A 14,406-nucleotide genomic window follows, 5' to 3' on the forward strand; every position below is an offset into this window, starting at 1 on the left:
GAGAACAGGAAGAGAGAAGCAAGGCCGCAAGAGAATGCTGGAGAGCCCGGAAACAGTGAAGACTTGCGGGGGGCTGGCACCCCTGCCTGCCATGCACCTGGTAAATCCCAATAAAAGCCTGAAAAAGCCACCGAGGGCTCCAGGACTCCGCCTTTACCTGTCTGCTCGGTCATAGAGAACCTGCTCTGGGCTCATCCTGTGCTACGCAGGCCCAGCCTTCTCATTCTCTTCTAACAGCCCTCCAGCAACCCTACTGTGGTTTCAACCTGTAGGGTAAGTGAAATAGTATCAGGCTTTTCTGCCCTCCCATCATTAGGATAGATGAGGGAATCCTGCGGTCCTGAATGCATGCCTGATGGCGGGCACCTGGAATAGGGTGTGGGCATTCACCAGATGGGATTCACCTGGACTAAGACTGGGCTTTTAAGGGCCGCATCACGGGAGCGCGAGCAGGAGAATCCGAGGGAGAAGCAGAACCACGAGAGGAGCAGAGAGCAGAGAACGCCGGAGAGCCCAGATAGAGTAAAGATTTGCTGGGGGCTTGGAGGCCTGCCAGCCCCCCAGCACCCCTGCCTGCTGTGTACCTGGTAAATCCCAATAAAAGCCTGAAAAGCCACTGAGGGCTCCAGGACTCTCCTCCTTCACCCCCTCTGCTGGAATCATAGAAAACCTGCACTGTGCCCATTCCTTCCTCTACACTTCCCAACAAGCCTAATTCTGCCCCTTAGGGTCACATAATAAAGATAAGATCCTCTTTCTTATGACCATCCTATAGAAACAGAAACATAGCAATCACGCCCCACTCTGCCCTCCAGATTTCCATTTTTAACCTCTATTTTGTCTTTGTCTCTTTGAAAGATAACTGCCATAACTGAGCAAAATACAAGGTTCTACAAACTCAGAAAAGGGTAGAATAATCAACTCCCACATTCTAGGCCCCTTACTATTAATGCAGTCTGAGTTCCCATTAACATGTTTGGCAGTCATATTAACCATCTACCCAATCTGTACAGTTAATTTTTTTTAAGTTTATGGAACTAATTCAAGATCTTACATTTATTCTTATTTTAAAGATTTATTTATTTATACAAGAGCTGGGGTACATGCCAGAGGAGCGGGAAGGTGAGAGGATTGAGAGGATTCACCAGAGACAGAGCGGGGAGCAGAACAGGCAGATTGACTGAAATACATTACTGAGGTGAGCAGTGGGCGTGTCAGGAGAGGTCTGTTGCACCACGTGGGTTGCTCCCTGGCTGGGGGATCAAACCCACACTGCAGAGGCTGCGGACAATTTCATAGCGCTGCTCTCAACCCGCTGCACCACCGGGGAGGCCTGATCTTACATTTATTCTTATCAACTAAATTTTGTTGCTTTTGAACCATCTTTGCAGTCTAGTAAAATTCTGCTTGGATTCTTGATCCTGTCCTCCAGTACATATCCGTCCCTCCCACTCTAGCTCTCAATATTTGATCAGAAGGTTTTTCTATATCTGCAACCAAGTCATTAATTAAAATGTTGAAACCAAGATAGAGCCAGGTCCAGAGCACTAGCGCCAAGGATCTCTCTCTGCAACAGTGAAGTTCAAACACTTTCCTGTCGCCAATATACCTGAGGGTCTACCCTACCATGCATTCACATAAATCCCAGTAGTTCATAAAACATCAGATATCCAAGGAGAGGCAGGTCTTCTAAAGAGGAGTACTTTAATGGGGGTAAAGGCCTGCATGGTTTGGAATAACCCTCATCTAAGTCTTTGTCTCTTTTTAGAAGATAACTGCTCGTGGGTAAATGATTGTCGGGATTTTCTGCCCTCCCGGACATTAGGATTGCTGATGGATCTCTGCTGGCCTGAATGCATGCCTGATGGTGGCACCTGGATTTTGTTACATTGTTATATTCAGCATATTGTTCACTTTGTTGGCCATAGCTGTGGTATTTATATTCACCAAGGAAACTTGTAGAGAAGGGGAAAGTCCAGTAAAGAGTGAAGATTCCCCTCCTGCCTCCCCTTCAAACCCTCCCCCCCACACCTGCCTGCCTGCACCTGCCCCCCACACCTGGTTGCTGCACTACATGTAAAAGCTCAATGAAAGCCTGAAAAAGGCACCAAGGGCTCCAGGACTCTCCTTTACCCGTCTGCTTGGATCATAGAGAACCAGCTGTGTGCCTTCCTGGCACTACAGCTGCCATAACTGAGAAACCCTCAGAGAATGTTCACTTACCCCTCCTACACACCTCTCACACATACATTTAAGACTTTCTGCTCCAGAGAAACATAGAATCAATAATTTGCACCCTTTTCAAATAGTTTCCTCATTTATAAGGTGGAACTAATGACACATAGCTCATAAGGTTCTTGTGTGGTTTAAAATAATGCTGGGCCTCCCTGGTGGCGCAGGCAGTTGAGCACAGCACTGTGAAGCTGTCCGCAGCCTCTGCAGTGCAGTTCGATCCCCGCCAGCTGAGGAGATACCCACATGGCGAGCAGACCTCTCCTGTCTCAGACCTCTCCTGCTCCCCTCAGCAGTGTATTTTGGTCGGTATGCCTGTTCTGTTCCCCACTCTGTCTCTGGTGAATCCTCTCACCCTCCCACACATCTGGCCTGTACCCTGGTTCTTGTATAAATAAATAAATCTTTTAAAAAATAAAATAAAATAATTAATGCATATAAAATACTTAGCACAAAGCCAATACATAGTAGGTGCTCAACAGAGTCACTGTCTTTTAAAAAATCTATTTCAGTATCTAACTAAAGAAACAATGTTCTGGCTCATGTTTCTGCCGTCTTACTTGCCAGGATGTCATAAAAGTAAAAATCTTTGTCACGTGCCTTACTGCAACAAAGGTATACTGTAACTACCACTGTAAAGGCCGGACTGGGCACAGTGCAGGTTTTCTGATCCCATGCAGACGGGGTAAAGGAGGAGTCAGAGTCCTCAGTAGTTTTGCAGGTTTTTTATTTGGGGTTCACCAGGCATATGGCAGGCAGGGGTGCTGGCTGGGTGGGGCTGGGAGGCCTACCAGCCTCCCAGCCCCCAGCAAGTCTTCACTCTATCTGGGCTCTCTAGCGTTCGTTCTGCTGCTTCTCGGCTTCTCTTTCGGCTTCTGCTTCGGCTTCTACTGCTGCTGCTGGCGTCCCCGTGATGCCGCCCTTAAAATCACAGTCTTAACTCAGCTGAATCCCATCTACCTATGCCCACACCCTATTCCAGGTGCCCGCCATCAGGCATGCATTCAGGACAAGGATCCATCATCTATCCCAATGGCGGAAGGGCAGAAAAGCCTGATATTTTCTTTACCCTACAACCGCATACTTGCATCTATGAGTCAAATGACTCCATCAAAAAAGTCCACATTTCCCAGAAAACAAATCTGAATACAGGACACAGCTTCCCAATGAAGCTATTAGGGCCACAAATATATTCACATTTTTTTTTCAAGCTCAGGCTCTACTGCCTGACCTCACTCCTATCCCCCTCACTTACAAATGGCAGAATAACTTCCACATTCATGAAGGTACACATCATTGCCCTTCCTGGAGTACTTTTACTTGGTCGTGCCACTTTGGGGGAACGTGACAGAATCCAAGTGAAGCATTCCAGGTTTGCCTTGCAATAAAGTAATTTCAAGACGTCTGTGGCTCAAGGACATATTGTCATACCCCACCCCATTTCAGTGCCAGGACACACACATAACTCACATCTCTGACAAGATGCCCCCATCTCCCATCCTCCCCGTTGGGGAACTGCAGTTTATGATGCCGCATACCGCTTCTCAGGGCTTCTAGTGGTCACAGGTCCAGGATGAAGGAGGATAAGAATGGACTCTGGAACCAGAGAGATCTGTGAGTCTGCAGCACTGTGAGCCATTTAATGCTGTGGCTTTTCAGAGTGTCACTTTAATGATAACCAACATATTATTACAAACATGACAGTGGTTCTCTTTCTACATTGTGCTTTATAGTTTATAAAGTACTTTTAACAATTACTCCTTGCTCCATTTAGGAGTATCAGCTTCATCAGGGGCATCATTGCTGAAAATTGAAAAATAAATTGTCTTTATCAAGCTAAATTATCTAATATTCCCCTACATATATACAAAAATAATCCCAGCCACACAATCTAGTTTGAGCAAACAAAAATGTTGAATGGCAGCTTCTTTGCTCCAAAAGGCATTTGACTCTGAGGTTCTTGTTTTTAGGTAATATATTAACTTTATTTTACAAATGAGGAAAACAAGTTATTTGGAGCTTAGATAATTTGCTGAACATCCACATAGCAAATAGCAGAACCAGGATTCAAAGCCTGGGTTATATGATTTCAAATCTCCTGATTTTTTTTCTACCTCAAATTGGAAGTGCCATTCAACTGCCTTGACTAAAATGGCCACCATGCTCCCCTTAAGAAATAGGCAGTGGCTAACTACATTTATTTTCCTCAAAAACATCTTTCAAATTATGGGCTCCTAAACCAAATTCTCTCATAAAAAGGTCAGAATAGTCAAAATCCCTCCTAGGAAGCTAAGTTGTTATGCCAGTCTAGAATCCTTCCTTTTTGACCTTACAGGTAAGTAGCTATAGAACCTCATCCAGCTACAGAAAAGATGTCAAGACATTCTGCACAAAACCAGAACTCCAGCCCCACCCTCTATCTTGCAGCATTCTTCCACTCATCATCAAAGCATTCAAGCTGCCCACTGTCCCACTGTAGAGATTTTGCACTAATGTTTATAAACATTTCATTTTTTCATCCCCGTGTTTTTTAGTTCCTACTCTTCCACTGCAGTCACCACAAAAAGACAGAAAGACAACCACGTGGGAGAAATCCAGACACACAGGCCAACTTCTACTTCTGCCCGGAATAATAAGGAGATAACCAGTCCCACAGGTGAAAGATTAGATACCGTTATCAGCCTACCACCTTCTCTTATACATCTCCCTAAAAAAAGTGCAAGTCCTCAATGCTAATTAACTGAGCCATTCACTTTGTGTCTTACTTATTGTAATTAACTCTTTTCTTCAAGGTTCATCAATCCCTTCTTCTAGCCCTAAATAGCTAATAGCATCATGACCATCCACAATTAAAGGATGGGAAGTTTGTCATTCATGGTTTGGAACTGGAATAATTGTGACCTAGGATGAGGCTAGACACAAAGACTGGCCCCAGGAGCTGGTGTGGAGAACCAGGCATCACTGGGGCCACATACAACTGTTTCATCTCCAGCAGGATGGGGCTGCTAGGTAATAACAGCTCCCATACTGCTTTCCAAACATACCAAAGCAGAGTCCAAAATCCTGCATTACCTCCTCAAAATGGCTCTCACCTCTCAAAAAAAGAAAAGAAAAGAAAGGAAAAGAAAAGAAAAGAAAAGAAAAGAAAAGAAAAAAAAGAAAAGAAAAGAAGAAAAGAAAAGAAAAGAAAAGAAAAGAAAAGAAAAGAAAAGAAAAGAAAAGAAAAGAAAAGAAAAGAAAAGAAAAGAAAAGAAAAGAAAAAAACAGGTTTGGGTGCAACTAATATCCTTTAAGCCTCTCCTCAACCAACCCTGGCTCCTGAATTTTCCTGTCTCGTTTTATCTGTTTTCTGTCCTAGTCCTGAGCTCACTTTCAATTTCTGTGAGTACCTGATTGCTTGCTTTGGCTTGAATCAACTTCATCTTCAGCCATCTTCCTGGATTTACCGACCTCAGGCTCTAGCTCTGCAGGAATAGTTTAAACTGGTCAAAATAGGGAACTGGTCAGAAATTATTTTTCCTTATGAGAAAAGATTTGAACTAGTCAAAAGCAAGTTCTGACCACTTTAAGCTCATTTGGGCCAGTTTTACATTGTTAATGCAAGAATAAGCCACTGAAGGGATCAAGATGAATCAGGAATGAGATGAAGCTGCTTCAATCTCTTTAGGAGACCAGCAGGGGGTACAAAAAGGACCTGATGCTAAGGACCATACCATTTGTGTTGGTGATGCTGGAGGGGGAATCAGAAAGAACCTGAGTCTGTGCGGTAGGATCAAACCACTATGGACCCCGGGGGAGGAGCTAAAGGAAACTAATGCTCAATGACGCAGGATCAAATCACCGGTGTGGGAAAGGAGGGGCAAAGATGCTGATGCTCTCCAGACAAGAGCAAACCACGGACATGCATAGAGGCTGAACAGGGATGCTTTTCTACCAGACGCCACCAAAACACTCTGGGCTACGGATGGAAAGAAGAGGGGAGAGTAAGAACATAACAGATCTGGTCGTCTGTGAGACACAATCAGACCACAATGGATGATTGGCAGAAAGGGGATGCTGTTCTAAGCCGCAGGATCAGACCATTGTGGAAGGGAGGGGAGGAAAAAAAATCTTGAAGCAAATTTAAATTCCTTTTAGTAAAGTAAAAATTATTATATTCTTTTAAATAGAATCAAGCTGCTTTATCGTTAATAGAGGGAACTTACCTGTATTGTCTCATTTGCTCTTTACTCTGCCCTAATTGTTGGGACAGACCATCTTCCTACAATGGCCTCTGCAGTAATTCCCAACAGCCCCTGATGGTTGCTAGGTAACGGTGAAGCTGCCCTCCGTTGAACTTTGCCCTTTTGACGTTAACCTCTGGGTTTGGGGAAGGGAAATAATATGTACATACATGAAAAAACTGGGGAGCAAATTGAGACTGTATCATTAAATATTAGGCAGGGAGGCTGGAAGACCACACAGAGCTTCAAAAATAAGACAGTAATTGGGAAATGATGGCTATGTGTAAGAAGAAAAACTGACCCCCTAAAAAGCACAGGTCTATTCACTTACAAGGCATTAAATTCAAGTCCCCACAAGGCCTTTGAGTCCTCCTATGACATCCTTAACCAGTGATGCTTACATACATTTGGTGAAAAAGATGGGTTCCAACTTCTTGGGAAATCTATTACCTTTCCTTAGAATTCTGATAATTTTTTAAAATTTAAGTCAGACTCTCTCCCCAAGTGTGTCTACCCAATAGTCTGGGTTCTGTCTTCTAGAGCAGAGGTTGACAAGCTAGGATTTGCAGACCATACCTAACCCATCTGTAGGGAAAAATGGTTTTCAGCCTTTTCTGCCCTCCTACCATTAGGATTACCTGGCTTGATGGGGCACCTGCAGTTGTTACATTGTTGTAAAATATCTTGTTTACTTCTGTGGGCTATGGGAGCAGTATTGAGATAGTCACCGAGAGAAGCAGGAGAGAGGAAGGAGAGAGAAGGGGCGAAAGAAGCCAGAGAAGCCCAGAGTGAAGACCTGCCGGGACTTGGAGGCTTACTGGCCTCCTGGCCCTGTGGCACTCCTGCCTGCCATGTACTGCGATGCATGTAAAGCTCAATAAAAGCCTGAGAAAGCCACTGAGGGCTCCAAGACTTTCCTTTACCCATCTGCTGGATCATAGATAACCTGCTCTGTGGCCTTCCTGCCACTACACCATCACATATTTTTCTATAGCACATAAGCTAAGAATGGTTTTATATTTTAATGGTTTTACATTTAATGGTTTTACATTTTAATGGTTAAAACAATTACATATTTTGTAACATGCAAAAATTATGTAAAATTCACATTCTAGCCCAAATATAAAGTTTCATTGGAACATGGCCACGTCATTCCTTTCCATATTTTCTATGGCATCTTTCCTGCCACCATGGCAGAACTGAGTAGATGCTTCAAAGTCCTTATAGTTTTCAAAGCCTAAAATATTTACAATGTGGCCCCTTACAGGATAATTTTTCTGACCTCTGATCTAGAGGAACAAAGAATCAATTTTCAATAAGAATATTCAAGTAAAGGGGCCTCCCCGGTGGCGCAGCGGTTGGGTGCTGGGTTGCGAAGCTGCCCGCAGCCTCTGAGGTGCCGGTTCGATCCCCGGCTGCTCCCCGGCCACCAGAGGAGGGTCCCACATGGCGCGCAGACCTCTCCTGCCGCCCGCTGCTCCCCTCAGCAGTGTACTTCGGTCCTTCTGCCTGCTCTGCTCCCCGCTCTGGCTCTGGTGAATTCTCTCACCCTCCCGCGCTTCTGACCGTACCCAGTGCTTGTATAAATAAATAAAATAAATAAAAATAAATAAAAAAAAAACTAAGCTACAGAAATTGTCTAACAAATGGGTTTTTTAAAAAAAAAAAAAAGAATATTCAAGTAAAAATGTAATTGGAATGATACATATGGGAGTGAAGAAATCTCACAATGAATCTGAAATTCTCCAATGGAAGGAGGGGACTGGTGCCAAAGTTCTCCGAGTCCACAGATAACTTTAAACCACTTATCGTGGGCTTCAGAGGATAAGATTTTCCCTGTAGGGAACTGCTTGGAGTCTCCAAGATAAATGAGAGACTAGCTGGAAAGGAGGGCTGCCTCACCGATAAAAGGCCTTGGATACCAAATACAGTTGCTTGGTCATCCTGAAAGCATTGAAAGAGCAATTCTTGGGTTTCAGGTTAGGATAAAGCTGAGTGACAGGGTAAAAGCAGGACTTGAGAAAGATGATTCATGCATCCAGATATCACTCTAGTTCTATTCTGGTCTGAGAAGTTCTTCTGTAACTCTGGTCACTCAAGTGCAGAACCACGAGTGTCCTGGTGTGAACACAATCTGGTTGGAGGACAAGATCTTACAGTAAATCAACGATGTATGTTAGGTCAATTTCAAAGAATTTTTCTGCTTTAGGATTACAAGAGAATACTCACCACATCTTTATCTGATTCCTATTCACATTTCAGGACCTACCTCTAATCAAAATTCCTCTTGTCAAGATTCTTGCCCGCCTCTAAACTCCTTCAGCATTTCTTTGTACCACTCACATGATCCTTATTCTACCCTGTCCAGTACTAAAAGTATCTCTTTGTGAAAATTATCTGTTTTCCCCAGAAACACCTGGAACCTTCACATTCCAGAGGAAAGGGATTGTAACCGATACTTCTCTATGTCCCCATTGTATCTGTTCGGTTAGTAAAGCTAGTGATCTAGTGACCCCTCAGTATGAGGAGGGCCCCACTTAAGGGACCTCGAGCACTTTGGCAGCTGTGTCAACTGTAGTCACATATCCATCTTCTTGGAACAGATAGCTTGAAAAGGGGTGAGACCTCGTGATGCATTCCTACTTGTCCTGAGCTGCAATGACCACTCAAATTGCAGCTAGCTCTTTCTGGCCCTGATGCCACAAAGACCCTCCTTCCTCATCATTCGTGTCTTCATGGGTTCAGGGCTTCATGCCCTGGTCAGGAAGACAAAGCCCACAGTTCTGACTGCCAGACATCTAGTCCCATTTTCCATGGCTTCTGTTGATACTGGATGCAGCCTTCAGGCTGGACTCAACAGATTCAGGACAAAAATAGGTCGTTGGCTGGGAAGGCTGGCTTTCCACAAAGTGCTCTTTTCCCTAGTGGCCAAAGCAAATGCTGCTGGCTGGAGCTGAAAAGCCAGCCAGCTGCTCCCAGACTCTGCCGGCCAGCACCAAGAAGGCCAAGAGTCAACAGTGCATGGATCGTCTGCTCTTTCATTCCTTGTCATTTCTTGAACATCAGATTTCCCTTCAATGAATCTAAACAACCAAATATAATGAAATTCAGTACTAGCCTCTGAGGAAAATGTTTAAAATCCCCCATGGACCTCAATTACTAAGAGTTAAACTCAGCATAGTCCCCACCTCCACTCCTGTCAGCCTCTGAAGGGTACCTAAGCTCACAGGCCATGTTCTAGAGTCTTTCTGTTTAATTTTTTTCCTCTGCTCCCTTAGGGAAGAGGAAGGAGATATGCAAGAATAAGTTATCAGTACCCACTGTTCTTACTGGTTCACAGGCCAAGCTGAGAACTCAAAACTGAGCTCAGCAAATCACTTTTCCTGAGTAACCAGCCTCCCTTCATCATCTTATGGGGGCAGAAGCCAGGTTTCAGATACTGGCCAAGAGGGACATGGAGAGAGGACAGGAGGAAGGGTAATGAATAGGAAAGTAGGGGAGGCCAGGCAGAGACAGAAGAAAGTATATTTGATCTAACATATAGAAGTATCTCTTGAGAGAGTGACTTTTGGCTGATGAGCGAGGGTAGGGAATTGGGAAAATATTGGGAGTAGTAAAGCTAGGAAATGGTACTGCTTTGAGAATGAGATTTCTTATCTGTGTGCATAGAAATCTCCCCTTCTAGACTCGGGTGAGTTGGTGTTGACTTAGAAGATACTGGGACTAGAAGAGGTTACTCCCCAAAAAGAAGGTATCCCTCTTCAGGGATATTCAACAACTGTCTCAAACTACTAGATCAGCATCCTCTTTGATACCCAGGTTGTCCATATATTTTACAATAATGATAAATGTCATGTACTTAGCACCAACTATGTGTCTGGCGATGTTCTATTTCCAAACTGTGTACCAATGTTCCCCAAGGGTACCATAGCCAACTCACTGGGGTATTACAAGATATTTTCAACTTTTGAGGAAAACACAACAATATCTGTCAGACTTGGCATAAACTATTGCTATTTTTTTGGGGGCGGGGTGCTTGCACCTAATTGCTTAATGCAGAAATGTTACGTATTTATTTTGGCACAGGGGCACTGTGAAAACAACTACTGAGACCCTAAGGACATAATGAACCAAGAAACTTCGGGAACCTTTACTATATATATTCCATGGATCATCTAAAATTATCTTCAAATCTATGAAGAAGGCGTTAATATTATTTTCATTTTAATGGTATATTCTAAATTCTATTTTCTGAATAAGAAATGCATAAATATGATTCAAATTTCAAAATATCCCACCTATATCCCCCAAGTACTCAGCTTTCTCAATGGCAGTAGCCATTTTTACTAGTTCTCATGGAATCTTCTGAGGATGTGCTATGGTTACACTTTTATGACTATACTTGTATGTATTCTTTTTTATCCTTATATGGAACCTTATCTTTCTTTTTTTCCATGTAAAATGCTTCCTAAGAATCATTCCTTATCAGGCCTCCCTGGTGCCACAGGGGTTAAAGAAAGTGCTATCAAGCTACTGCCAGCCACTACAGCATGGGTTCGATCCCCAGGGAGCAACCCACATGGCTCAGCAGACCTCTCCTGTCTTGTCCTCTACTCCCCTCAGCAGTGTATTTCAGTGCATCTGCCTGTTCTGTTCCCCCCTTTCTCTGGTGAATCCTCTCTCACACACACACCCCCGCTGCACCTCTGGCTTACACCCCAGTTCTTGTATGCATAAATAAATAAATCTTTAAAAAAAGAATCATTCCTTATCAAAGGACTGATCACAAAGATCTACAAAGAACTCACACGACTCAACAAAAACTAAGTAAATAAGCCAGTCAAAAAATGGGCAGAAGAGCGAAAAAGACACTTCTCCAAAGAGGAAATGCAAATGGACAACAGGTATATGAAGAAATGTTTAACATCACTTATAATCAGGGAAATGCAAATCAAAACCACAATGAGATACCAGCTTACACCAGTGAGAATGGCACATATTTAAAGAAACTAACAACAAATGTTGGCAAGGATGTGAAGAAAAAGAAACTCTCCTACACTGCTAGTGGGAATGCAAACTGGTCCAAACACTATAGAAAACTGTGTGGAGGTTCCTCAAACTACCAAAAAATGGAGCTACCATATGACCTGGCAATTCCACTCCTAGGAATCTACCCTAAGGACACAAAAACATTAATTCAAAAGAAAACCTGCATGCCTATGTTTATTGCAGCACTATTTATAATAGGTAAGCTACGGAAACAATCCAAAAGACCAAAAATACATGACTGGATCAAAAAGATGTGGTGTATATATACACAATAGAATACTATTCTGCAATCAAAAAAGATAAACTCAGCCATTCACAGAAACATGATTGGAGCTGGAAGGGATTATGCTCAGTGAAATGAGTCAGAAGGAAAAAGAAAAATACTGGATGGTTTCACTTATAGGAGGAATATAGGGGAACCGATTAAGGGATCAGGGGAAAAAAACAATTAAAAAAATTAATAGGTAACTATAAATTGGAGATGTTCTGCAGGGGAGGTGGAGAAAGAAGGATCAAAACAGGGGAGGGAAGAGCACAAGGGACTATGGTGAATTGGTGGTGGGAATTCTATAGGGCCTACATCTGATTAAAGAAAGCAAACATTGTACAAAAATGAACAATGATGTAAAATATATATAAATAAATTATATAATTAAAAAAAAGATTTATTTATTTATACAAGCACTGGGTACAGTCAGAAGCACGGGAGGGTGAGAGAATTCACCAGAGCCATAGCGGGGAGCAGAACAGGCAGAAGGACCGAAGTACACTGCTGAGGGGAGCAGCGGGCGGCAAGAGAGGTCTGCGCGCCATGTGGGACTCTCCTCCAGTGGCCGGGGAGCAGCTGGGGATCGAACCAGTGCTGCAGAGGCTGCGGGCAGCTTCGCAACCCAGCGCTCAACCGCTGCGCCACCAGGGAGGCCCTATATAAAATTTTTTAAAAATCATTCCTTATCAGGCAGTTTTTTAGTTTACTCATTTCTTAGATGACTATAACCCATTTCATTGTATGTAAAGATTTCCCATTATTTATTTAGGTTGTTTCCATTTTATAGTAAAAAAAATTAAGGTTCCAAAAGATTAAGTAATTTGCCCAAGATACCTAGCTAAGTAACAGCAAAGCCAGGGTAATTACCCAGATGTGGCAGACTTAAGAGACTGTGTACTTTACACCTTTCACAACAGGTATATGAAGAAATGTTCAACATCACTTATAACCAGGGAAATGCAAATCAAAACCACAATGAGATACCAGCTTACACCAGCCTTCCCATAATGAGCTTTTCCCATTATCCTCCTTGTGTATACAGTCTGTGAAGAATATCTTGATAGGACAAGTGACCTCTCCATCATGGGAATAGTGTTACTATTTTAAAAGTCCAGAATTTAGTATCTAAATCAACACACATACCATTAGAGGAATAGGAAAAGGAACGTCATGTAAAAGAAAGAGCTAAAAAAATATGAAACATAAAACAAATTGTAGCTGCCTTCAAGCTATTTGAACTCTGTTTGAACTGTTCAACTGCTCTTGAACTAATTCTTGGGAGACCATCCATCCTTAATATAATATAACCCTAAATTTTACTTATCCCAAGCCACTAAAGCCCACTGCTGTGTGAGGGTATGCGCACTACCGCACTGGCTCTAAAGGAAGCATCAGCTGTGTTTGCCACTGGTTTTCTTCTAACCATGAGGAAAACTGGTCTGTGGACAAGGCCAAGTTACAGAGGAGGAGAGTCAAGAGACTCACAGGGAAAAAGAGCAGAGTCATGACTGAACCAAGCTTGAAACCTGTTCTAACGCTAGACTTATGTTATAGCATCCTGATTTGTTTCAGCCAGTTTAAGTTGGGTTTTCTGTAACTTGCAGCCAAAATCATCCTCAGTAATATTCTCCTAAAAGCTCCTAGCCACAAGGCTTGGCATATTCATTTATCAGAACGCAGTCCCAATGTCAGTTTCCTGGTGAAGCTTGTTCTGAACCCCCAAACAGAATCTATTGCTCTATTCCTTGTGTACCCATAGCTCATTATACATAACATATCACATTGGAATTTTTTTCAGGTGCTCAGCCAATCATAGCACTTATTATGGAACTAGTTTCTCCTATAAATTTCTGGTAAGCATCAACTTCAGGTGTTTCTGACTCTTGAGGAAAGAATGGAGATCAGCTGTCAAGTAACTTTCCAAACAGGAAAATATTAACATGAAGATAATTATAACACATGAAAATATTTGCAAATTAAACCACAAATAAATCATAATCCAAGGAAGAACCGAGGAGAACCCCCCCCCAAAAAAAAAATAAAATCAAAGCTTGTAGGGTACAGATAGACTTAATTTAGAAAGAAGTTGGGATAAGATTAGCAATTTCTATTTATTTATTTATTTATTTATATTTATTGAGCTAAAATTAGTTTAAAATTTCATATATGATGCGGAAGCATAGGCTCACGCCTCTTCAGATACATGTCCTCACACCACACTTACTACTAAGGCAACCATAATCCACTACCATACTCCATTAAGCCCCTATCACCACTGTGTCCCCCCAACCCCCATTCTTGTAGTCTAGATTCCAAAGTCATTTTGCTATGGCTTATTACTTGTTTGTTTTTATTTGACCCTTTCTGCAGTTTCTCTATATTAATCATATAAGTGAAATCATATGGTATTTGCCTCTCTTCTTCTGACTTATTTCACCTAAGGTTATCCCCTCCAGTTTGATCCTTGTTGTAAACAGCAAGAGTTCATCTTTTTTTAAAAGGTGAGTAGTATTGCATTGTGTATATATATACATGTGCATATTTCTAATCCACTTCTGTTCTTGGGCACTTACGTTCTTTCCATAACTTAGTTATTGTAAATAGTGCAGCAATGAACACAGGAGTGTGTATACT

Source organism: Talpa europaea (assembly GCF_964194135.1).
Source record: "Talpa europaea genome assembly, chromosome: X".
NCBI classification, from domain to species: Eukaryota; Metazoa; Chordata; class Mammalia; order Eulipotyphla; family Talpidae; genus Talpa; species Talpa europaea.